At 40.7% G+C, this 25,211-nt stretch overlaps 1 protein-coding gene across 1 annotated transcript in view; it reads left to right on the top strand.

Moving 5' to 3' along the window:
- dph1 (diphthamide biosynthesis 1) overlaps nt 1–24,250 on the top strand; it is a 119,088-nt gene extending 94,838 nt beyond the window's left edge. The window contains exon 14 of the transcript XR_009768907.1: nt 24,181–24,250. The gene's annotated coding sequence lies outside the window, so the exon portion shown is untranslated. The remainder of the gene's footprint in view (nt 1–24,180) is intronic.
- Nucleotides 24,251–25,211: the final 961 nt, after the last annotated feature.

Raw genomic sequence — 25,211 nt, 5'->3', positions numbered from 1 at the left:
ATTTTCTTTTCATGGCTGCTCCTGCGTCGGTGAACATACAAGCGAGGATAAAAGGAAGGGAGAACAAAAAGGATGGAGCGTCACCGATGATTCACCTGGAGCGGGGGGAATGCGGGTGACAAGGTAAATATTCGCAGCGTGGAGTCGTTGCACTGAACAAGGGCGGTCGAACACTGACATGACGTCTCACTTCATCGTACGGTGATTGTCAAGCCACTGGTGGGGGCAGCTTGGGGGCAGATGTCCTTTCTGCTGGACACAACATTAGGTACACGTCAGCACTTGATTTGACTTGACAGCCAATAGGTGTTAAAAATGGCGCTTTATAAAGGTAACTGATCTTTAAGGAAAAAATACGAGCAAGTTCCATTTTTATGACAACATTGAAATACAGTAGCATATAGTAGGCTAACTGTTCATCAAAAAGAGGTAGTTATTCCTAACAATTATAGTTATTATTGTAAGACACTAAATATGATGCAGTTTGAACATTATCACTGTGCTTAAATACTGTGTAGGAAAGCAAAATGTACTGAAATAATGATTCCATTAAAATGTATTGCACATTAATGTTAAATAAAAATTCTTAAAGATGAAATGCAAATAATGCAGGGCACAAGCCAGTGGAGGCTAGACTCAGGACAGAAGTCAATATTGGCGAGCAACAGTATGGTTTCATGCCTAGGAAGAGTACTTCAGATGCATTATTTGCCTTGAGGATGTTGATGGAAAAGTACAGAGAAGGTCAGAAGGAGCTACATTGTGTCTTTGTAGCTCTCGAGAAAACCTATGACAGAGTACCCAGAGAGGAACTGTGGTACTGCATGCGGAAGTCTGGAGTGCCAGAGAAGTATGTTAAAATAATACAGGACACGTACGAGGGCAGCAGAACAGGGGTGAGGTGTGCTGTAGGTGTGACAGATGAATTTAAGGTGGAGGTGGGACTGCATCAGGGATCAGCCCTGAGCCCCTTCCTGTTTGCGGTGATGATAGATAGGCTGACAGATGAGGTTAGACTGGAATCCCCATGGACCACGACCGATCCGGTATGGAATTCTTTGGATGAACGCTCATATTTGTTTGGCAAAGTTTTAAGCCGGATGCCCTTCCTAACGCAACCCTCTGCGTGTATCTGGGCTTGGGACCGTCCTACTGTTTGCACTGGCTTGTGCCCCCCATAGGGCTGCATTTTTTATGAACCAAATAATATTAGAACAAGGAGTACAATGATAAAAAATGCAATGCAATGTTGAGACCCGAGGCAGATTGGGTGCAAATAATAAGCGACATAGCTCCCCCACACTCGCACATCACTGTGGAACAGTCACATCTACTGGAATGATAAATGCCGTGAAAGACGCCGGCTCTACTTAATGTAAGCTCAGCTCCACTCGTTAGTTCATCTCAGAGACAGTTTACATGCTTCAGTAGGTGCTGCTGTTTTTGTGGGCAACAGAATTCAAATGGTCTCAACTATTTATTGTCCACGTGAACGTCGGTGTGGCATCTGAGATGGCATAGCATTTTTTCCTGAGCGGGAAGAAGGAGGCTTCTACTTGAATGAGGCGTTTATTTGTCTTAATCAAGACTCACCATATATTAGAGCAGTGATTCCCAACCACTGTGCCACAGAAATTGATCCAATTTCACTTTATTGGTCCGATATTATTTATTTGTATATTTGTTGATCTGTCTATGACAGCAACGTATAATGACATGCAAGCAGAACAATTAAATGCTCATCCACTAGAAGGCAGAAGGTAACGCAGGTGAAGCCATCTGTTGTCACTCATACCACAAAAAAATTAAATAAAAATTGCTTTGTGCTTAACTAAACGGGCCCACACAGCAAGTAAATACATTGTGGGAGTACATTGAGACAAATAATTTCCTGGCTTGACTTACAAGTGTAATTCATGCGGTGACCACACTCATAACTCAAATCACTCCTATCTCAAATCATATTCCAAATTGACATGAATGGAAAACCATTCATCTGTCCCAGCCCTCTAAAATACACCAACAATTTTTATGATATTTTTAATAAGAAAAATAGTACAGTAATAACATGATTAAAAAATAAATTATATAACAACAACAGCAAAAAACATGACCCTCATTCCCCGGAGGCCAAAGAGCGGGCAGAGAAGCTTGGCGACAAAGGTTGCTAAGAATATATATATATATATATATATATATATATATATATATATATATATATATATATATATATATGCGCGATCTACGGCGCACGGAGCGAAGACGACGCCGCAGAGGGAAGCGAGCCAGAGAGCAGGTCAAGCTCCGTATGAGAGGATTCCGATTGCTGCTCCCGTCAATTCACCTCGCAAATCTACGCTCCCTACCCAACAAAATGGACGAGCTTCATCTTCCCACAAAGATCAGCAAAGACTTCGGACGTTCCGCCGCCCTGTGCTTCACGGAGACGTGGCTTTGTGAACGCAACCCCGGTGGCGCCGTAATGCTTCCGGGCTTCCAACTACACCGGGCAGACCGCGTCACGGAGTTATCGGGGAAAACAAAAGGCAGCGGGATATGCTTCTATATCAACGAAAAATGGTGTACCGACATCACGGAGCTCAGCAGCCCGGACTTGGAGTTGCTGTTTTTGAATTGGAAGACATTCAGTCATTCGCCGCGTGAGTTTGCTTCATTCATACTCGCGGGTGTCTACATTCCTCCTCAAGCTAAAACAAACGTCGCACTGCTAACGCTCACTGGACAAGTAAACAAACTTGAAAAACAAACACCCAAATTCACCCCTCATTATTCTGACGGACTTTAACAAAGCTAAACTCAACCACAAACTCCACAAAAACAACCAGCACATTGACGGTCCTACCAGGGAATACAACATTCTAGACCACTGCTATAATATGCTGAATGACGCATATGTATTTAAATTTTTTTTTTGCTTTAATTCAGTGGCCATTGCGCTTCTCCCTCTGCTGTGTGTGCTTTGGGCATCAGGGTCCAGATTAACACACACAGATTATATGATGAAACACAAAAAAGATTGTTGCTACTATGATGCATTAGTCGTAGACTATAAATAATGTATGCCTGTGAATATTTGTATATGCTCTGTCTGTACGTGTTGCCACATTATTTGTGTTTAAATAACAGTTGTTTAGAGGTAGCGTGATATCGATGCTGCTTTTGTTAGCCCATCGATGGCCTTGCATTATGTGTTAAGTAAGACAAAGTTACGTGTAATTGTCTTTTCTTTATGTTTAGTTTTACAGTAAACTTTAACTGGGAGTGGCAATAAACCGAATGAAGCAGCTTGGGGGTGTTGCAAAGAGATTTGTCTCACCGTATTTTCACGATCATAAGGCACACTTAAAAGTCTTAGATTTTCTCCAAAATGGACGGGCGCCTTATAATGCGGCGCGCCTTATGTGTGCACCGAGTTATAAAATCTGTAAATGTTGTTATGTGACTTTGATGAGCGCTCCGCTTGACTGACTGGGAGCATTTCCTGCCGACACGCTGCTTATATAGAGGAAGGCGGACTTGACTGAGGACAGCATGTGGATGTTAAAGGGGGAAGGGTGCGTGTGAAAGAGGACGCTAACGGCACGCCCCCAAGTAGGTATATAGCGCCGGTATGTGCATTGTGCAAAACAACATCAGTTTGGCTAAGGACCCCCGAAAATGACACCTACGAAGAGACACGCTTCCGAAGCACAGTTTAAACTGCAAGCTATTAGTTACGCGGAGGAACATGGAAATCCAGCAGCCGCGAGAGTATTCAAGATCAACGAATCCATGGTTCGCAAGTGAAGGAAGCAGGAAAACGAGCTTCGCCAAGTCAAGAAGACGCAGCTGAGTTTCCTCGGAAACAAGGCGAGGTGGCTCGATGGATTAATGAGCAATTGATTAAATCAATCAATGGATTAATGAGCAAAGAACAGCCGGGAGAAGCGTCTCTACAGTCACCATTCGACTGAGGGCAATAACTCAGAGCTTGCCATCATTCCGGGAGGCTTGACGAACCGCTGGACATCCGTGTAAACAGGGCGTTCAAAGTGAAGTTGCGAGCGGCGTGGGAGCGAACGATGACAGATGGCAAACACAGCTTTACTAAGACTAGGAGGCAGCGCTGGGTGAGTTACGCCACAATTTGTTATTGGATTGTGGATGCTCAGGGCTAACGTGTCTGCTTGCACATCATTTCTGAGGAGCCGCACGGCAACGAGACTGACTCGAACCTGGCGTGTTTGATTGAGAACTTGCCCAGCTGTTCATTTGGGTTATAGAACATGAGGACTTTGACGGATTTGTGGATGAGGATTGATCAAAAAATAACATGAGTACATTGTTAAATACTTCAATAAAGTACAACCGAACTCAGTTTTGCTCCCGCTGCCTTTTTAAAAACATTATTTTAGCGTGCATGCATGCTAGTGTATGTTTTAAGCTAGCGTATGTTTTACCATGCCTGCGCCCAATAATACGGTGCGCCTTATGTATGTGTTGAATACAGAAATAGACGCCGTAACTGTGACTGCGGCTTTTCATACGGTGCGCCTTATGGTCGTGAAAATACGGTACATTCAATATATGCCTTGGCTCAATAAATGTTAGGAAACACTGACTCAAAAGAGGGTCACCATTTAAGGTAACTGTAAACTGTAATCTTGCACGCTTGTCATCCTGTTACCTTTTTAACGATAACGTATTGTGTGCGACTCCACAATGCCGTCAAACATTTCTATAAGCTTCAGCAACTCATTAAATCGTTTGGCGCGGCTCCTCTCGTGGAGCCGCACCTCCACAAAAAAGGAAGAAAAAAAAAAGTGATGAGCAGTTACACAAGCTAATGAGGCCAACATGAATAAGTCATATGAGGAATCAAAGGTAGCGCTGGTCAGTGCTCGTGCACACACACACACACACACACACACACACACACGCTGCATTCCACCATCCCTATCCTCACGGGGCTTTATGAATAAATGATTTCATACGTCACTGGGAGTAAAACCGAAGAAGAAGAAAAAACAGTCAATTCACCCCATGTTCTGGTGCTCCTCATCGCCCCCTCATCCCCTCTCTTTACCCTCAGGCATTATTTCTCAACATCACTTTAAATCACACACACACACACCCCCATCTTCTCGCACAGCGCTTAAAACCCGCAGCAGTTCAGATACTGCATGTGCCATCTTTTGGAATTTATTGTATTTGGATTTTCACTCACAATGCTCGCACATTTTCCGAGGGAGTCAGCATTGACACACATTGTTTGGCTCATCAGTATTCCGCTTCATTGCTCTTCCTCTCTCTGCATCAGCGACGTACAAACAACGCGGAGCAGGATTTCATCATCTGCGGCCGTGTCACCTCATCACGTACTCTGTCGGCGTTGTAGCTGACACACACCGGCCGCTCACTACATTTAGTATACTGTTAAACATAACTATGTATGCCCCCTTTAAAACGTTAGATTTGAATCGATTTGTTTGTGAAACAGGAACAATTTTATCAATTTTGATGATCATTTGACTCACCTGAATGGATTTTAGCAATGTGAAATGTACTTGTTGGATTACGTTTTTGTTTTGTTCTCGCGTGGGTTTTCCCGGGTACTCTGACTTCCTCCCACATTCCAAAAACATGGATGTTAGATTCACTGAAAACAAAATTGTCCATCGATGTGAATCATCTTTCCTCATTGAAATGAATGGAAATGCTATTAATCCGTTCCAGCCTCCCCCAATAATTCGTGTTTTTAAATAATAAATTTAGCACTCTATAAAATTGTACTTCATATATGTCCATCCATCCATCCATTTTCTGAGCCGCTTCTCCTCACTAGGGTCGCGGGCGTGCTGGACCCTATTCCGGCTGTCATCGGGCAGGAGGCGGGGTACACCCTGAACTGGTTGCCAGCCAATCGCAGGGCACATAGGAACAAACAACCTTTCGCATTCACACTTACGGGCAATTTAGAGTCTCCAATTAATGCATGTTTTTGGGATGTGGGAGGAAACCGGAGTGCCCGGAGAAAACCCACGCAGGCACGGGGAGAACATGCAAACTCCACACAGGCGGGGACGGGGATTGAACTCGGGTCCTCAGAACTGTGAGGCTGATGCTCTAAACAGCCAATCACATGTCATTTTCATTTTGTACGTATTTTATATATATATTTTATTTGGATTTTCACTCACAATGACACGAAGTACAACGTATTTTATATATATATAAAATATGTACAAAATGAAAATGACGTGATTGGCTGGCGACCAGCCTCTCGCCCGAAGATAGCTGGGATAGGCTCCAGCACGCCCGCGACCTGAGTGAGGATAAGCGAAATGGAAGATGAATGAAAATGACTTTCTTTGACATTCCGTTTTTGCGCACTGTGACCCGGAAGGGTCAAATTTCGTGTCATCGATTTCATCATCATCCATCATCATCCTGTCATCCATTCTCAATGTAAGACAGGCTAGTTATATAACTGAAAAAAAAAGATCTGTAGTTCATAATTTTAAAGACAGACAATTATGAGGACTTTATTCGACTGGCTTAAAATTGACCCACAACATACTGTGTGTGCTTGGAAAATGAGCAGTATTTTAGGGGTTAAAGAACATCACCGGAGCGCACTTTGGTTCCATTGAGAAACCATTTGAGCTGGTTTAAGTGCTCGTGTTCACAGGAACTTTTTTCTTACATGCTGGATTCTTGTGAAGCAGTGCTGGCATGGATACGGCATGTTCGTCACACGTTGGACTGAGGTAAAATACTGCAGTCTGCGCCTGGCTGACTCATGAGGAGGAAGATAAATCAGATAGATTTAGACAATGTCGTCACTCTCATCACGACGCCGCAAACTAAATGGCGACTGGCGCTTCCTTGCCGGCATGGAGCCTTCTTCACTTGGCTGCCATTGGATGTCAAAGATGTGCGTGTGTAGCAGGTGTTGAAATAAGTGACTTGGCAGGGAAGAGAAAGTGTGTGTTTTGCGAGGTGAGAGTGAACTTGTGAATGCCAGAAAACTGTGTGTGTAAAATGCTTTTGCTGAGACCCTTTTCACCCTTTCGTCTGGGTGGAAAAAAAAAAGTACTGGAAATATCTTTGTGAAATTGTGAAATCATGTTTTCCTATTCATGCACAAGCGAAGCATCTCCGTAACATCCACGAACAACCCAGGCTAAATTAGCTCCTCTCTGACATGCAATGCTTGCCTCTCAGTAGCGATGTATCACTTTAACATACTTGCTTGACAGCAATGTACTACTTTCCTATAAAGACAGAGCTTTGGCGGCGCCTTGTGGCATCTTCGAGTGTTTCGGAAAATGCACAAAGATTGAGCCTTTTGTGTGACTTTAGTGGGAAAAAAGCAGGCTTCCAAAAATACAATAAACTCAAAATGTTTACTCAATCGTACTCTATGCTGTGTGTATGTGGCACACTGATGCATCCTCAAACACAAATACTGTCCCATCTTTTCCATGTCAATAACTTCACTGAGCAATTTTGTGTGTGCCGCTTATCAGAAGATAACCCTTCAGCTAACGCTAATGTTTGCATTCAATAAACCTTAGTGCAACTCTGCTTACCTTTTGGCTTTGACTTGATACAGCAGGGGTGTCACATTCGAGGGGGACGTGGGGGTCGTTGCATGAAACTGCCTTCGTATGACGGTGTTCCAGACAGTGTAGTCCGGCCGTTGCTATATAATGGCTCTGGATCTTCACCCAGTCTAGCTGATCATGTCATGGGGGGGGGGGGACCTGAAGCAGGGGGGTGGTTATTATGTAAATTAGCCCCACAGCTGCTTAACTGTGGAAAGGACAGACAAATTGTCATGAATAGGAAGCTGAGAAAACATTTATTGGGTTGTTTAATTTCAAATTTAATGGGTGGACGCCAGGCACCCAATTTTACATAATAACGGAGATGCCGCAACAGCACGGCAAGCAACTCAGGCAATTGCCTTGGGCCCCAAGAGAGAGCTGACATTGGCCCGTTTCAATGACAAAACAATGGCACTGCTTTAGACACTGCAACAACATGCCAGGAATCCTCTGCACAGGGCCCCTTACTCCTGGCAATGTTTGGAGTTCAGAATAGAATCCTCTTTTACTGTCACGAGCACACAAAGTTATTCCTCTGCATTCAACCCGTCATAGTTGCGGACAGAGATGAAACGCACTGCTCGTGGCACACACAGGAGCAGGGGGCTGCCTAAGGGCCGGGGAGCACTTCAAGGTATCGGTAGTCTTGTTCAAGGACCCCACAGCCATGGCCAGGGGATGTTGGGGGTGGATGATCCTTGGCTGGATCCCAAGTGGATGTTTTTTTTTTTTTGTTTTTTTCCTCCCCCACACATTCTTCTGCCAGTCACTGATTTGAACGGGTTCCCATGGTGGCAGGTGACAATTTTAACCACTTGGCTGCCCCAGTTCTGGCTATATAAATATACTTATTGCATGTACAATAAATTGAAATCAAATGAAGTAAACCTACTTGCCCATTTGATGAAACTCAATTGGATCCATATCATAACACGAAGTACAACTTCGCGGATGTCCAAAATAAGAAAATCGTATCAATGTTGAGATGAGACATCTCACGGGATTTGCCAACATCTCGCGTTTCATGCAACATTTGAACATCTGAACAATAAAATAATAATAGTAATTTTATATCAACCTTAGACATTCTGTATAGGATTTGCCTCACACTCTCTTTGCTCTTCTACTGTACGCCTCTTGTGAGAGGATGTCTTGAATATAGATGAGCCCTCCTGCCGGCTACGAGTGAAAGCTGCGGGAATAATGCCGAATTTAACTGTACCCCCATTAAAAATGGATTAGATGGTCTAGCGTAACAGCCGAGCGCATGTGCGCAAATAATAACACATCTGCTTCCTGTATTCCGTCAGACGGGTGGAGGGGTGGGTGTGGGTGGGCACTTAAGAAGGTGTATCCATCCACCCCCTGCCCACCTCCCCCCTTCATCCATCTATCCATCCATCCCTGAGCTGTCCACACACAGTGCACATGACTCATCCAGATGAGTCACCCCTCCCCACCCCCTCCCCCATGCACACACGCACACATCTTTGTATCCTCTCCCCTGGATAACCTTGACAGAAGAACACAAGCGGATGTGTGTGTGTGTCGGTGCGTATGCACGTGTGCGTGTGTGTTTGTGTCTGTCTGTGTGTGTGTGTGTGTGTGTGTGTGTGTGTGCATGCGTGAAAAGGCGTAGTCGAGAATCTGCTTCAGAACCTATATCCTATGATGGCTGAACATTCCCATGGTGTTTATTATACCTACGTATTATTAAACAGATGAATGTGGCACCTTCTGGCATCTTGGAAATTACACCCTAGGATGGACCAGAGTTGTGTAAGTCTGCAGTTCTCTTCTTGATATCTTGTCTGGTTTCTTTGGACTTTTCCATGATCTTACACAAAGAAGCAGTGTGTTCCAGATGTGTCTAGTTCAAATATTATACATCCACAGGTGTAGCTCTAAATAACTCCGATATTGTCAATCAACCTATCAGAACTTTCAAAGAACTGACATCATCACCTCGGTTTTCCCAACTCTGTTTCAAGGTATGGTAATCTTACTGTATTTAACCTTCTGACTTTGAAGAAAGTAATGAAGAATTGCCAAAAAAGAATCCTTCTCTCATTATTCTGGAATTTAACCAATAGAAATAATTTTGGTAGTCCTAATTGACCTAAAGCAGGAAATGTTTAGTCTGATTTCAGATAAGACAGTGAGAAAAAAAAAAAAACATGTATCTTTTTATATAGTGAATGTAAACAGCTGGTTGCCACGCATAAACCATTTAAAGGCAATACTGTTTTCCTATAATCTCACTTTAACTTTAGGTCTGTTTAATTTTGACCAGAAATGTTTTCTATTACCGGTAGTTTTTCTACTGTTTTGTATTGATATGCAATTAAATGCATTTTTTCACAGGTAACAATATTCCCGTCTGTGTCAATTGTTTGATTTCGTCACCCACTAAAATCCATTTACAGTAAATTAAACAGTGTTGCTTTTTAGGACATATATTGTTATACAGTTAAAATGGGATTAATTGAGATTAATTATTTACAAAGCCTTTAATTAATTCGATTTTTTAATTGCGTGCTTATTATCATTACCGGTAGATTTGTGGCATTAACCTTATATTGTATGGTGGTTTGCATTACATAGAGGCACACCTCTTAATCAGCCAGTACCACACGTCCCTTGAATCAGTAATTCATGTCATAAAGAGACCATCTCGCATCGAAAAGTGCTTTAATTCAGACTTTTTCAAATCAGTGAGCTATCAACGTTTTACCATTTTGAACGAGTGACAAATTCTTTGGATGCCCAAATTTGAGCTGACTTACGGTGACAACTCTAATTTGATATCTTAATCATGTGCTTTACTATTTAAAAATTAATGGATATATTTTAGCATTAAACATCACTTTGGTTAAAGCGGTTCTACATACTTGTGTATTAGCCGTTACAGAAACATAAGAAACTATTTGATGACGTTCCCGATAGATATTTAACCATGAATATTTCTGAGGGTCCACTTGTCTTCCTTTCTGTGATTCTTCCAGTCTCTCTGTATCTCTGCTGCTGACATTGTGACACTGAACTCAGTGGTCACTTACTGTCGCTCTGAAAGCTTCCAATTTGAAACCTCACAATGGCGAGGTACTGTTAAAAATCTGTTAGCTATCATCTCGTTGTCATGATCAACATGATTACAAGTACTGTTTAAATTACAATTCTAATTGAACCATAAAATGAGTTGGTCCATGGAGTTTTGGCCATTCAGCTCCTTGTACCTAGTAGAGCGAGTTGTGCAAAAAGTACTCAAACATTGAGCAGTGTGACATGTGCAATCAAAAGTTTGGAGCGAGAAGATCAAATGGAGTTCACCAGTAAAGGTTACAGTGCATTTTAGGTTCATCCTGAAATTGTAGTGCAAAGCGTAACATCCCAAACTTTGTGTGCAATGTACGTTAGGCACATTATGAAGCTAAAAAATGGGGGCTCCAAATACACATATTACCGGCCCAATATGTGTTCACATTTTATTGACGCTGCTTTGCATAAAAATGGCTGAGGCACAAAGTTGTTTGCCCCACTTGGCAGCGAACTCTTCATCATGTTGTGTGACTTGTTCACCAGTAGATGTCAGTGTCGCTCTGGCCAACTGGTGCTGTGAGTCCACGTGTTCTCATCACACAATTATTCCATAGGAACCGTGCTGGGTAGATTGCTTTGGACATGTAATTGGCTATAATTACAAGTTAGCCTGTTACAAATGTAATAGAAGTGTCGCGATTTTAATTACTTTCTCCAAGTACTCTAACTAATTACATTTGATTACATTTTGATTACTTTTCTTAGTTTTGAACAAATGCGTTCGTCTGTAAACCATTTTGACATTCGACTGATAGTGGACTGATAGTGTTCAAATCTTTCAGCAGTACTTAAGACTACACAAAGACAGTTTAATAAAATGCTGCACAAGATTGAACTTCTGAAACTTTTTTTTTTACTTTTACAACAGCTGCACAGTACACTTACTGTAACATCTATAAACGTTCACACTGAAGACTTTCAACAGTCAATGCAAATTATATTAAATCACTTTCTAGGTAAAGTATGAACAACAGTAAAGAACAACAGATGTCCACACACTATCCATCAGTCATATGGATATTAACGTATAAAAACCTAGAATTTATGTGTTCATAAGCAAGTCCAAAATTATAAAGATGAAACTGTTCAAAAGTTGCCACAGGGTGGCGCTTCGAGGTCAAAATAACGATGTGATTTTTGAGAGCAGCATTCATAACACTGTTCTTGAATCAGAATTGATATGAAATTAAAGCTGACTTTGTCATCATCATTCAACCTGCTCGGCATTCAAAAGACACACGGAAGGTTGGCAACTCCTCCCCATTTTATTGCATGTGACTGCGTGCAGTTACTGCTAGTGTATAAAATAGTTATAATATAATAATATATGATATAATATCGTTATCTGCATAGCTTACATTTAAATGTGTCCTCAGATTTGAGATCGACTGTTTCGACGTCGACAGCACCTTTACTGCTGACAAACGCTCTTTGCACCGCCCTAATATGCGCTTTTGTCGATACGAAGTATTTACTGTAGTTCCAAACCATGAATGTGTTGTGCACCTGCGACATTGTTGCAAACTTAATTTACAGCGCCAGCTGACTGCCGTAGCCGCAAACCATTAAGAAACTGATCGAGTGGCGCAGCAGAATTGGCACATGACGAGAAAAAGCCATTCGCAAAGCTGCAAATAGGCACATGACCAGAAAGATCCAATAATAAGTGTTGGCTGTAGAAGACGGGGAATAAAACAACTACCGATATTTGATAAATCTGAGATTTTGCGGTAATTTTTGTAATGTAACAAATCATCTAAATTTCCAAAAACAACTGTAATTTAATTATATATGTTCTCCCAGTAATATTACAGATTACGTGTGTGTTTTTTTTTTTTTTTGGGGGGGGGGGGGGGGGGGGTTGTACATTGAATTATCATCCTATAATATTCATGATCCTAGTCATAGCCTGTCTGTACATACATGTAGAAATACTATGAGGCGCCGTTAGGCACATAATTCAGGATTCACTCTCACACTTACGATTCAAACACTTTCATACACACTATTGAAAGACTGCTATACCCAAAACATAAGCACTGGTGAAACGCTCTCGTATACATGACTCAATGTCATGCTCTCATAAACACTACATAAACGCTCTCACACGCGCTTGTCAAATGTGCTTGCACATGCTTGTCAAACGTGCTCACCTGTGTTGGTCAAACACACTCATACGCATTTGTCAAATGCGTTCGCAAGTGTCTGCCAAACGTGTGCACATGAGCTCGTCAAACGCTCTGAAACGTGCCTGTCAAACGCGCTCGCATGCGCCTGTCAACCCCGATCACACATGCCTGTCAAACGCTCTCACGCATGCTTGTTAAACACACACAATTTATCTGTTTTTCTTATTCTGTTTATAGGTACATCTCAATAAATTCGAATATGTTATTTCAGCACTCATTATTTACAGATTCATTAAACACTTGGGAGAATACTTTTCAGAGGGAAAGGTTCCTGCCTAATATCTACTCTAAAAATAATTGTCATTGTTTCTTGATTGTTTGTTAAGTAATATTGCAGGAGATGGTTAATTTGGGTTTTACATTTGCTGTGAACTTTAAATGGACTTTTGTACTATATTCTAAATTATTGAGATGCACCTGTAAATAAAATAAGATAATAAGATAAATTAAAATGAGATTTTTTTAAAACGTATGCATAGGCGCATTTGACAAGCGCGTGTGAGTTCATTCACCAGCCATATGAGAGCATTTGAATAGTAAGTGTGAGAGCTAATCCTGAATTATGTCCCTAATGGCCCCTCATAAAATGCACTACTTTTGACATACAGTATAGCGTATTTATATAGTCACGTATTTGTATACTATCTCATGCCTTACTTGCTGTATATATTGCATATGCTATTTAAATACTGTTCATTCACTTCTGGTTACGGTAGGTGCAATCTTCATTTTGTTGCCTTGTAGTTGACGATGATGATGATGATAATAGTACAGTGATACATCGAAAGTAATGATAGTAAAATTAAATCTAATCTGAAATCAGGGGCGGAGCTACGTGGCGGCCGTGGCCACCCAAGACAGAAAGCCAGCCACCCCCACCGGCGGGCGCAATTTTTTCCAGGTGAAAATTTCCGATTGTTCGACCATACGGCTAACAAATTTGTGGATGTTGAACCCTTTTGCACAGAAAAGTGTGGGTGTTTGACCCTTTCGCTGGGTTGTTCACCAAGAAAAGTGTGGGTGTTTGACCATTTTACTGACTGGGAAAACGTGTAGGTGTTAAAAACTGTTTTTCTGGGAAAGGTGTGTGTGTTGAACCCTTTTGCTAGGAAGAATTTGGGCATTGAAACATTTTCTGGGAAAGGTGTGGGTGTTCGACAGGAAAAGTGTGTGTGTTGTAACCCTTTTGCCAGAAAAAGCATGAGTGTGGAACCTTTTTGTTGGAAAAAGTGTGGGTGTTTGTCAGGAAAAGTGTGATTTTTCAGTAGGAAAAGTGTGGGTGTTTGACCATTATACTAAGAAAAGTGCTGATGTTAACTTTTTTTCTGGGAAAGGTTTGGTTGTTGAACCCTTTTGTTTGTAGAAGTCTAGCCATTGAAACCTTTTGCTGGGAAAAGTTTGGGTGTTTTTTGGGAAAAGTGTCGGTGTTCACCAGGAAACGTGTGTGTTGAGCCGTTTAGCCAGGAAATTATGGGCATTTGCCAGGAAAATTCTTGGTGTTGAACCGTTTTTCCAGAAAAAGCACGGGTGTTGAACGCTCCCTCTGGGAAAAGTAGGTCTTGAACCCTTTCTCTGAGAAAATGGTGGGTGTTTAACCCTTTCACCAGTACAAGTGTGGGTGTTGAAACCTCCACATCCCCCACAACCACCACAGGTATGGCGCCACTTTTAATTGCTTTTCCCTCACACCAGCTGGCGAGCATTCCTCTTCGATTACGGCCGAATGTTCCACAAGTGCGGTGTGATGTAATCGTGCATAACGCAAAACTAAAAGCACCGACAGGCATTGCTGATGTAGTATATTTTATAGCGCTTCACATTGGAGGTGCGGTGCCAGCAGCGTGACTCGATCAGCGGATGTACGGTGCTGCGTGCGAACCGCTGCACTTAAGATTCCTGCAGTGACTGAGTGCCACGTGGGTCACGACGCAGGGCCTTCATCCGGAGTGATTTAGAGTCGGCACGTCGACCGCCGCGCCGCACACGCCGGGTGTGTAATCTATCTCTGGTCAACCTCTCCCCGAATGTGCCAACACACTCGAAAGCCACCGAGTGGCGTCCTTTTCAATTTTGGGACGGACATGCTCCAGAAGGAGACGCGCGCAGGAGGGGTGCGATTTGCGGTTTGCGCTTTTTGGAAATGGTCGTTCTGCTCCAAGCCGGTGGCACTCGCTCTGTGTGCAGTCTGTCATTAGGAGAGGTTAGAGGGATTTTCAACGAAAGGTGATTGAATTTGAAGAAAATGGTCATATTTTTATGGAGGGGATGACTTGGGGAAAAAAGCTTTGTTATGAAAATAATTTTGCTCTACCTAACCCCAAAACCATAATTGCTTCGAAAATCTGAAAAAATACAGTGCCTCTGTGGCCAAATATTGCACTTTTGTGGCAAAATATAGCGTTCTAAACACAGCGCGTGTGCCGTGTTTGTGGGGTACTCTGCAGGAGTTTTATAAGCACACTGATCTAGTTAAAAAAAATAATAGTCCATTTTCAATATGGGTTATAGAACGGTTGAAAGTGGTTAGCACATCTGCCTCACAGTCAAGGGGTTCTGGTTTAGAATCTCAGGGCATCCTGTGTACAGTTTGTATGTGCTCCCCGTGTTTCCTAACCAGTGTTGCCACAGTTACCTTGAAAAAGTAACTTAGTTACTTTGCTGATTACTTGAGCTTAAAAGTAACTTTCTTACTTTGCTGATTACTTGATTTCAAAAGTAACTAAGTTAGAAAACGTATTTTTTGAGTTACTTTCAGCAGATGCCAAGTGGCAGGAATATCTCTTATCCACTGTACAAAAAAAGCATGAGCTTAACCGTACCCATTACTTGGTAATGTACGCCACACAAGAATGATACAGAATGATGTCATCAACATGAAGCAATAACTTAAATATGAGTGTAGTTGAAGCCACATTAAATCAGCAACTTAGTGCAGACTTGACATGAAAACACAGTACAGTAAGTTCCTAAACATAAACAAGCACACCATTCTCAGTCCACTGATGATTGTGGTCCATGAAAGCAACTGTTTGTGTGTGCGTGAACGTGCCTTTGTGCGTGCGTGTACATAAACATGAAAGTGAGTGACACGCACACACCATTGCTCCCACCACAGTAATTTTGATGCGAAGAGCGAGAAAACTTTTTTACGTGACCTCAGCCGTGCAAGCACATTCAACCAACTCACAGACGAAGTTGAGAGTTCTCACTTTTCATTGTACAACCCCAATTCCAATGAAGTTGCGACGTTGTGTTAAACATAAATAAAAACGGAATACAATTATTTGCAAATCATGTTCAACCGATATTTAATTAAATACACTACAAAGACAGGGTATTTAATGTTCAAACTTATAAACTTTATTGTTTTGAGCAAATAATCATTAGTTTAGAATTTTATGGCTGCAACACGTTCCAAAAAAGCTGGGACAGGGTCATGTTTACCACTGTGCAACATCACCTTTTCTATTAACAACATTCAATAAACATTTGGGAACTGAGGACACTAATTGTTGAAGCTTTGTAAATGGAATTCTTTCCCATTCTTGCTTGATGTACAGCTTCAGCTGTTCAAGAGTCCGGGGTCTCCGTTGTCGTATTTTACGCTTCATAATGCACCACGCATTTTCAATGGGAGACAGGTCTGGACTGCAGGCAGGCCAGTCTAGTACCCGCACTCTTTGTTGTGTTGTAACACGTGCAGAATGTGGTTTGGCATTGTCTTGTTGAAATAAGTGTCCATGAAAAAGACGCTGCTTGGATGGCAGCACATGGTTCTCCAAAACCTGTATGTACCTTTCAGCATTAAGGGTGCCTTAACAGATGTGTAAGTTACCCATGCCATTGGCACTAACACAGCCCCATACCATTACAGATGCTTGCTTTTGATCTTTGCGTCCATAACAGTCCGGATGGTTCTTTTCCTCTGGCCCGGAGGACACGACGTCCACAATTTCCCAAAACAATTTGAAATGTGGTCTCGTCGGACCACAGAATACTTTTCCACTTTGCATCAGTCCATCTTTGATGAGCTCGGGCCCAGAGAAGCTGGCGGCGTTTCTGGTTGTTGTTGATAAATGGCTTTTGCTTTGCATAGTAGAGTTTCAAGTTGCACTTATGGATGTAGCGCCAAACTGTATTTACTGACATTGGTTTTCTGAAGTGTTCATTAATAATTAACCCACAATGCATTGCGCGTTTAACGCGCCAGTAAAACTGTATTCTTAATGTGTAAATAAAAATGTAACAACAATCAAATACACTTCTGACTAAGGAAAATAACAAAAATAGTGTGGCGACTTTTATGGTACCGTTCCAACAATAGTAGCTATTGTTGGATTGAAGACATAACTGTAGTCTAATTACTTTCCTGGAAAAGGTAACGTGTTACTTCGCTCGTTACTCAAAATGGTGCATTTTTGGAGTCACGCGTTACTTTGTTACTTTGTAACTTTGTAACATGTTACCGGAATCACTGTTCCTAACACATTCCAACAACACGCATGTTAGGTTGAGTGAAAATTTGAAATTTGCCATTAATGTGAATGGGAGTGTGAGTGGTTCTCCATTTGTGCCCTTCAATGCATTTCACATAAAATTAAGATACAAATTGTAAAAAAAAACAGTTTTTAACGCAAATGATTGGCACTTCAAAGTTAAATACAATTGAACTGTATCTAGGCAGTGATTCGTTCACATATTATTAAAGGGGTTCCAGAATACCAATAGTTGTACCTAAACAACACTTTGAGAATCACCGGTTGTCCTGCGATTGGCTGCCAAGGTGCACCCCACCTCCCGTACAAAGTCAGCTGCGATAGGCTCCAGCTCATCTGCAACCCAAATACGGATAAGAACTATAGAAAACTGATGGATGGATAGACTTGTCAATGGGAAAACTTTCAACTAGATTGTCGTTGTGTACAATGTATATGTACCTTCATTTACCAAAGAGCAGGAGCATTGACCCGATGCCTCGATAAGTCGTTTTGCATTTGTCAAGCCGACAGGCCTCGAAGAAGCCTGTCGAGTTTCTGCATTCCAAAATCTCAATCCTAGTTGAAACTCTAGCGACGAATATTCTTCTGCTCCTTAATTATGAATCTGGGTGCACTTTGGCATTCGCAGTCGGCGATCATGAAGCCAGGCAAACACAAGTGATAAGTCACAATGGATTGACCGTTATTATTTAAAGAGCCATGTTATAAGAATGAGTATTTTTTTTAACTCAGTGTAAAAAAATTTTAAAATAAAATAATATTATATGAATGCACCTGTGTACTTAAAAACAAGCTCTGGAAGTGAAATTTTTTTATTTTACATGCATTGCATGCATTGCGTTAAACATAGCACAGTGGAATCATAAAAGCAGAAGTTGCATGTAACATTTCGATGTTATGCCACCATGAAAACAACATAATACAGTACAATTATATACAAAAAGAACTGAATCAGATGCCACCAATGAGTCATCCTCAAAAGGGAATTTGACTTCACTGTAGTGTACTTGAGTATGTGTGTAACACTGCCAAACTTGGATTATTATTTTTTTTACATTTGTACTACAATACACTTTTGATCCGAAACAAGAAAATAAACCATTTATGTTTTGTTTTTCAGCTAAACAATAAGAAAGTCACAAATTTGGAGGTACGTGTTTTCCTTTGGACAGCAATGATGCAAAAGTTGCAACCTGATTGGACAGTATTTGCAATGAATAGTGAAACAAAATCCGAACATTATATTTGCTGCCAGTTTTAACAGCACAAACCTCACAGAGTATCTAAGATAAATATATATATATATATATATATATATTAATAAGCGTCAACAGTTCCTCTGTTGCACATACAGAAATTTTAGGATTTAGAATCAATGGAATTATAATTATTTCATCAATTATTTAAATAAAATAAATATTGTCGAATGTATATATACAATTTATTTTACAAAAAAAATGTATTCGATCATTTACAATAAATCCATTAATCAGTGACATTATTTACTGAGATAAATGAATAACAAAAAATAACAATGAATAAATGTATATAAGATAGTTCATTTTAATAGTACAATTTCTCTCTCATTTTGGAAATTATACTATTGATAATAAATGTAATCATGATCAACCAATTATTTATTATAATATAATATCCATCCATCTGTACCGCTTCTCCTCACTAGGGACCCTGAAATGTTGCCGGATTTGATCCCAGGTCCTCAGAACTGTGAGGCAGATGATCCAGTCATCCACCGTGCCACCCATAATATAATATGTCATTTGAATTTATTTGTAAAACCCTAGTGAGGATAAGTGGTACAGAAAATGGATGGATGGATGGATGGATGGATGTAAAATTGTTTAAATGGGGTTCATACTGTGTTCTTTAATCCTGCCCAGGGAGCATTTAGAATAGATTGAGGAGTCCTGTCATGTTTGTTCCATTACTTTAGGGAAAATTTGTCAAGTGAAATTTTTTATTATAGATTCATCTAATTAAAGATTCAGTTGATTGTAAATCATTTTTTAAAATACGTTTGCAATATGTATATTATTTTATTAAGTGATTGGTTAATTTATGGCAATTATGATAAATAGTACAATTAAAAATGAGAATGAATTAATGCATTTAAATAATGTTATTTTAATTTATTCATAAACATTACATAAATATATATACAATTATATGAGTAGGGTATTTTATGATTTTCTTTTCATGTATTCATTTTTCACCTCACCTACGAATCACCTGCCAGATCTGTCTACTATAAAAATGAAACTGGCCCGTGAGCACACAAGTTTGCCCACCCCTGAAATATACAATACATTTAGAACATTGGAGACGCCTCTATTAACAGTGTAAGATTGTCTTTTCCCACTCTGTCGTGTCTTTTCCAGCTAAAAGATACACCAAATACACCAAGCTGTTCAGGGTGTATGAATGTATTTGGGCTTAAGTGCACATGTACATTATTTGTCGTGACGCACAGAGCACGCTCCCTGTGGTCGGCCGCCATGTCGAGAGCCACATCAACCGTCGCAGAGCTTGTGGGAATGTGGCGAGTTTGGCCATAAAACACTTGACCTTGGCACCGGCCCGCTTCCCTAGCAGACGGGGAAGTGGCGAGCGATGGGGAAGCCACACATATCGGGTGCTTCTCTAGAAGTGACACTTTTTTGACTTTTTTGTCGTTTCACACTCTGTTGACCTGGGGTCATAACCTTTTGGTTGTCGACTGTTCTGGTGTGGCGTCTTTGTGACTAGTTTCACTTCACCTCACTCGCAAAATTCTCTTCAGAGGAAAATTTGTCTTGTGCCATTCTGCTCATTTGGGTCTGCATGCTTTCATGATTGAGTGAATCCCTGCTATTAGCGGGTGATTGGGACTGAGCCCTTACGCAAATATCGAAAACCAGAGTATAATTAATATATATATATATATATTAAATATTTTGAAGTGCTTTAAAAGAGCTCAAGCATAATGGTAATTATAAAAAATACCGGTAGTTTTTAACCTGGATTTAAAAACATTCACACTTGGGGCTGACTTCACTTCTGAATATATTGTTTAAAGCTCCTGTATTTGGCTATTTAGACCTCCACAGAGTGACTCTCTAACGTGGATTTAGCATAGAAGTCTCAGTTTCATTAAAAACAAACACCTTGGTTTTGTCATACGAGTGTCCAGCAAAAGCTCCTCTGACAGCTACTTCTGTTTGAGCCAGTTTTGTATCCGCTTTGTCTATATTTGGCTCAGACCGCCCCCTTTCCTCTGATTGGTTGCCTCCCTATAGAAGACCCACTTGAAAGAGCACACGTGTTTGTTATGTTGGCAGGGGGTGGAAATGGAAGGCGGCGTAGATAAGCTTGAGAAATTCGAATGACTTGATTTGAGGCGTCTCTGCAACAGAATGTCTGGAACTCAGGAATACCGTCGGCGATTTTAATTCATATTTCACGTTTACTGAGAGGCCATAGAGCCAAAATTACATCCCAAGTACTAGAAATCGTTGGTTTGGTAAAATATGGCACCATTAATAACTTCCTGAAGTAGCACAATTTCTGATACTCTCTGTTCATGTCAACAAATCTAATCTAATCCATAAAGGAACTTTACTACAAGAGACTGCTGCTTTTGATCCGATAGTAATGTATTTGTCTTGAGACTTGGTGAAATCACATGTGAAGTAGCACTATTATCGAGGGCCATTTGGGGCTCTCTGTAACTGTAAACAAATGCTGTGTCATGCTCAAGAAGCTCATCGAAATGCACCCTACTGCCTTTTATTTTTTTATTCTAATCTAATCTGGGATTGGTGTTTACCAGAACAGATTGCTCCATGTGATTGCTGCATCTTTCTATCTATTTGTCTATCTGTCCATCTGTCCAACAATGTCTTTGTCCTTAGACTGGTGAAACATCCTCCAAGGCTATTCCAGTATGTGGTGCTCTCTGTAATGGTAAACAAATTGTCACAGTCACGTGTCTCCTAATGTACAAGTGCTCCTACTTCTGCTATGATAATCAGAAGACTTTGTGTAGCTCTCCCTGCAAGCTGCTCTACCCAACCTCTTCTCTTTCATATGTGACATAATATGACCACCGCCCCCCCCCCCCCCCCCCCCCACCACCACACACACACACACCCCAACACCACCGCCACCCCATTTAAGAAATGCTTTCGAAAATAATATGATGGAAAGTTGGGGAATTTTTTTTCTCCCTGACCAGCACAACTTGTTACACAAAAATAAGATGCTTTCTGTCTTGGCCCTTGCTCCACCCTTCCCCAAAATGTCATGGAAAGTCACTTCTGCATAATCCTGTTAACAAACAAACAGCGACGCAATGCAAGAAAAATTAATAAAAAATATAATAATAGCGGCAGGGAGCACGGTGGACGACTGGTTAGCAAATCTGCCTCACAGTTCTGAGGACCAGGGTTCAAATCCTGGCCTCGCCTGTGTGGAGTTTGCATGTTCTCCCCGTGCTTGTGTGGGTTTTCTCCGGGCACTCCGGTTTCCTCCCACATCCCAAAAACATGCATGGTAGGTTGATTGAAGACTCAAAATTGCCCGTAGGTGTGAATGTGAGTGTGAATGGTACTTTGTTTATGTGTGCCCTGCGATTGGCTGGCAACCAGTTCAGGGTGTACCCCGCCTCCTGCCCGATGATAGCTGGGATAGGCTCCAGCACGCCCGTGACCCTCATGAGGATAAGCGATGTAGAAAATGGATGGATCGATAATAGCGGCATGGTGGGGGACTGGTTAGCACATCTGCCTCACAGTTCTGACCGGGGTTCAAATCCCGGTCCTCGTGCTCCAGCTACCCTAGTGAGGATAAGAGGTACAGAAAATGGATGGATGGATAATAAAAAGAGAAAGAGATAGAGGGAGTGAAATGGAGAATAAGTAAAATGGAAATGAGAAGGTTTCATCGTTGACCTTTTGTTCCAGAAGTGACTTTTTAGTGCTTTTCGGTGGTGTGACTTTGACTTGACGTGACTTTGCCCTGTCAGTGCACTCTGTGGGCCCCCCACGCACACGCACACACACACACACACACACACACACACACACACACACACACACACACACACACACACACACACATACTTAGAATGCTAATTAAAAACGAAAGTAAATGACTGGATGATTTACGCCTCATTACATTCCATGGAGCAGTGGGCCACAAGTGTAACTTATCACTGACAGCGCTTCATTTTGGAGGAAGTGCAAATTCTAAATCGAGACTTCACAGTACACATAGATGAGATGATGATGTTGGTGCGTGTGTGTGTGTGTGCCTGTGTGTGTGTGTGTGTGCGCTTGTGCGTGCGCGCGCGTGCGTATGCATTTGTTTTATCTGCATGCAACAATGTTAAAAAGCACTGATTCTTTAATACCTCTGCCAAGGACGTTTGTTGTTTTGTGAGTGATTAGTATTTTTGCAGAAATGACTGAAATAGTTTACATAAATGTTTCTTTTTTGCTGTTTGTTAATATTGTGAGAAGTTTTTCAACAGTTTACTTAATTATTTTGAGCAGTCATTTTTCTTTTTTCACGTGATGAACACATCTGCCTTCAAGATGTTCTAAGTCTTCTCACACCTTTTACGTGTATGACTGATTAAGTTTATTTATTTTATCTCATTTTCTTGATATTCTTAATATTATTTTCCAACCACAATTCTGTATTGTCAGACAGAAAAAGTATTTGTGCAGTCAGCATTTTTTGCATATTCCTCCTAACTTATCATTTCAGTTTTATATATATATATATATATACAATTCTTTTTTTTTTTTTTTTTTGCCTGGAAATATCATTTATTTCCTCAAGTGAGACACATAATTACTAAGGCATATTTGAAACAGCCACTTTTAGGGGTAAAGTTGTTTTATGACATAAATCATTTCAAAACATGTTTTAACCATTGTCATATTATTTTATATTTTTCTTTTCAGTCTATTTAAAATTCCAAAAATTGCACTTTTTATCAAACTTGTAATCTATTTTATAACCAAATTATTATTTTTTTATTCTTTACTGGGAAATAAATTAACTTCATTCCATTAGAAAGACATTTTTGACTTCTGAGCTTTTAAATGTAATCCAAATTTTTGCCTGGTGTGTCCATAACATCCAAAAGCATGAAAACAGGAATATGATTTATTTTATATTTATGTGCTTTAAAAAGAGGGACCTGCTAATGTCCATGCAAAATGTTCTACCTTTTAATAAGTATGTTTATCCTAATTCTTCATCAGTAGATTATATTTAATGATAACAGTATTATTGTTACTTATATTTACTGAATGGTTGGGAGGAATCACAGGGTTTTTGAGATGTGTCACCAAATTTGCTTCCCTTACCTATATAAGGTGTCCATGATGAGGAGGCCTAATTCTGGCATCGTTTTTGAGCATTTTTATTTTTATTTTATTTTTACTTATTATGCATTGCATTTATTCTCAAGTGCACTCGCACACTCGGTCAATGACTTCCACTGGCTTTTGTATGCCAATAAAATGTACACTCGAGCTTGAAGTACTCATTCAACAATCTCCCAAAACACATCAGCCAAGATGCAGTTCTATGTTTTTATATTTTTCCTACGTTGACTTTTACATCGGTCCTATTGTTCCAGAGAGGGTGATTGGACGTGGTTATGATGTGCTGTCAGGTTCTGGTTCCAGATCAAACACACAAGCAGCTGTTGTTGGCCTTGAATGGGGCTTGGCTGACCAACACTGTCTCTCGTTGCCTTTCAAACAGACCTTATCTTCCTCGGCACATCGGACGCCTGGGACGCCAGGAGAACATATGGCTGGATAACACCTGTACGCACGCACATAGCTCCACTCGAGAAGGGGAAGGTAAGCTGTTGAATAATGTCGGAGCTTTTCGAGAAGATGGATTCAAGCTGCGTGTTTGTACATGTTTGGATATTGCTTCCATGTGGAGTTAACGCTGGCCTAGCAATTTGCTGCATGTACGAGCAAGGTTGAGCTACGAGGTGGAGACCGCTGAGGTTTTCCATTGTCAAATCAATTTCATGCACTGGAGGATAACAATTACAAATATGCCTCAAGGGCCTTTTAAACTCATAGACGATAGACAGAGTCTCAGATCACGTGTGACACAAAAGGAGCAGCAGTCAAGCAGTAATCAATCATTTATTATTATAAACTGAATATTAATTTATCTTTAGAAAGACATTTTGGACAATATACGCTTCCAATGTTGTGGAAAACGTTGGGTTTTGGTCCATAAGTTTTACTGAATGTGTAGATGAACAATCCTATTAAACACTTGGGATGAGCTAGAACAGATTTTAAATTCCGGGCCTTTATTATTATTATTATTATTATATTCATTTCTATATTTATCTGCACATATCTTTTTTTTACATAGGCATCCATCTATCTAACATAGCTGCAAAGGGCAAGCAACTGCATATTTTCTTCCATTTTTCACTGGCCATTTGTCCCAAAACATTTTCATGCTCAATAGACTCTATGCACAGGGCACTTCTGTCTTTGGGGTAAGGAGAATGCTAATTTCTGGTTGGCAGGCAAATGCATCATGATAGCAATGACAGCATCAAACTCTTCCAAGTATACTCGCTGTCTGCTGGAATTACGTAAAGGTACCATGAATGACGTACAGTGGGAGGAAAAAGAATGTGAACCCTGAAATTTCTCATATTTCTGCATATATTAGTCATAAAATGTGGTCTGATCTTCATATTCTTATTTAAAACACCATGTAAAAATTCACAGGACAGGGAGGATAAATAAGTGAAC

The sequence above is a fragment of the Phycodurus eques genome, chromosome 7, assembly GCF_024500275.1.
Source record: "Phycodurus eques isolate BA_2022a chromosome 7, UOR_Pequ_1.1, whole genome shotgun sequence".
Classification (NCBI taxonomy): Eukaryota; Metazoa; Chordata; class Actinopteri; order Syngnathiformes; family Syngnathidae; genus Phycodurus; species Phycodurus eques.
This window is presented reverse-complemented; position numbering and strand designations above follow the sequence as displayed.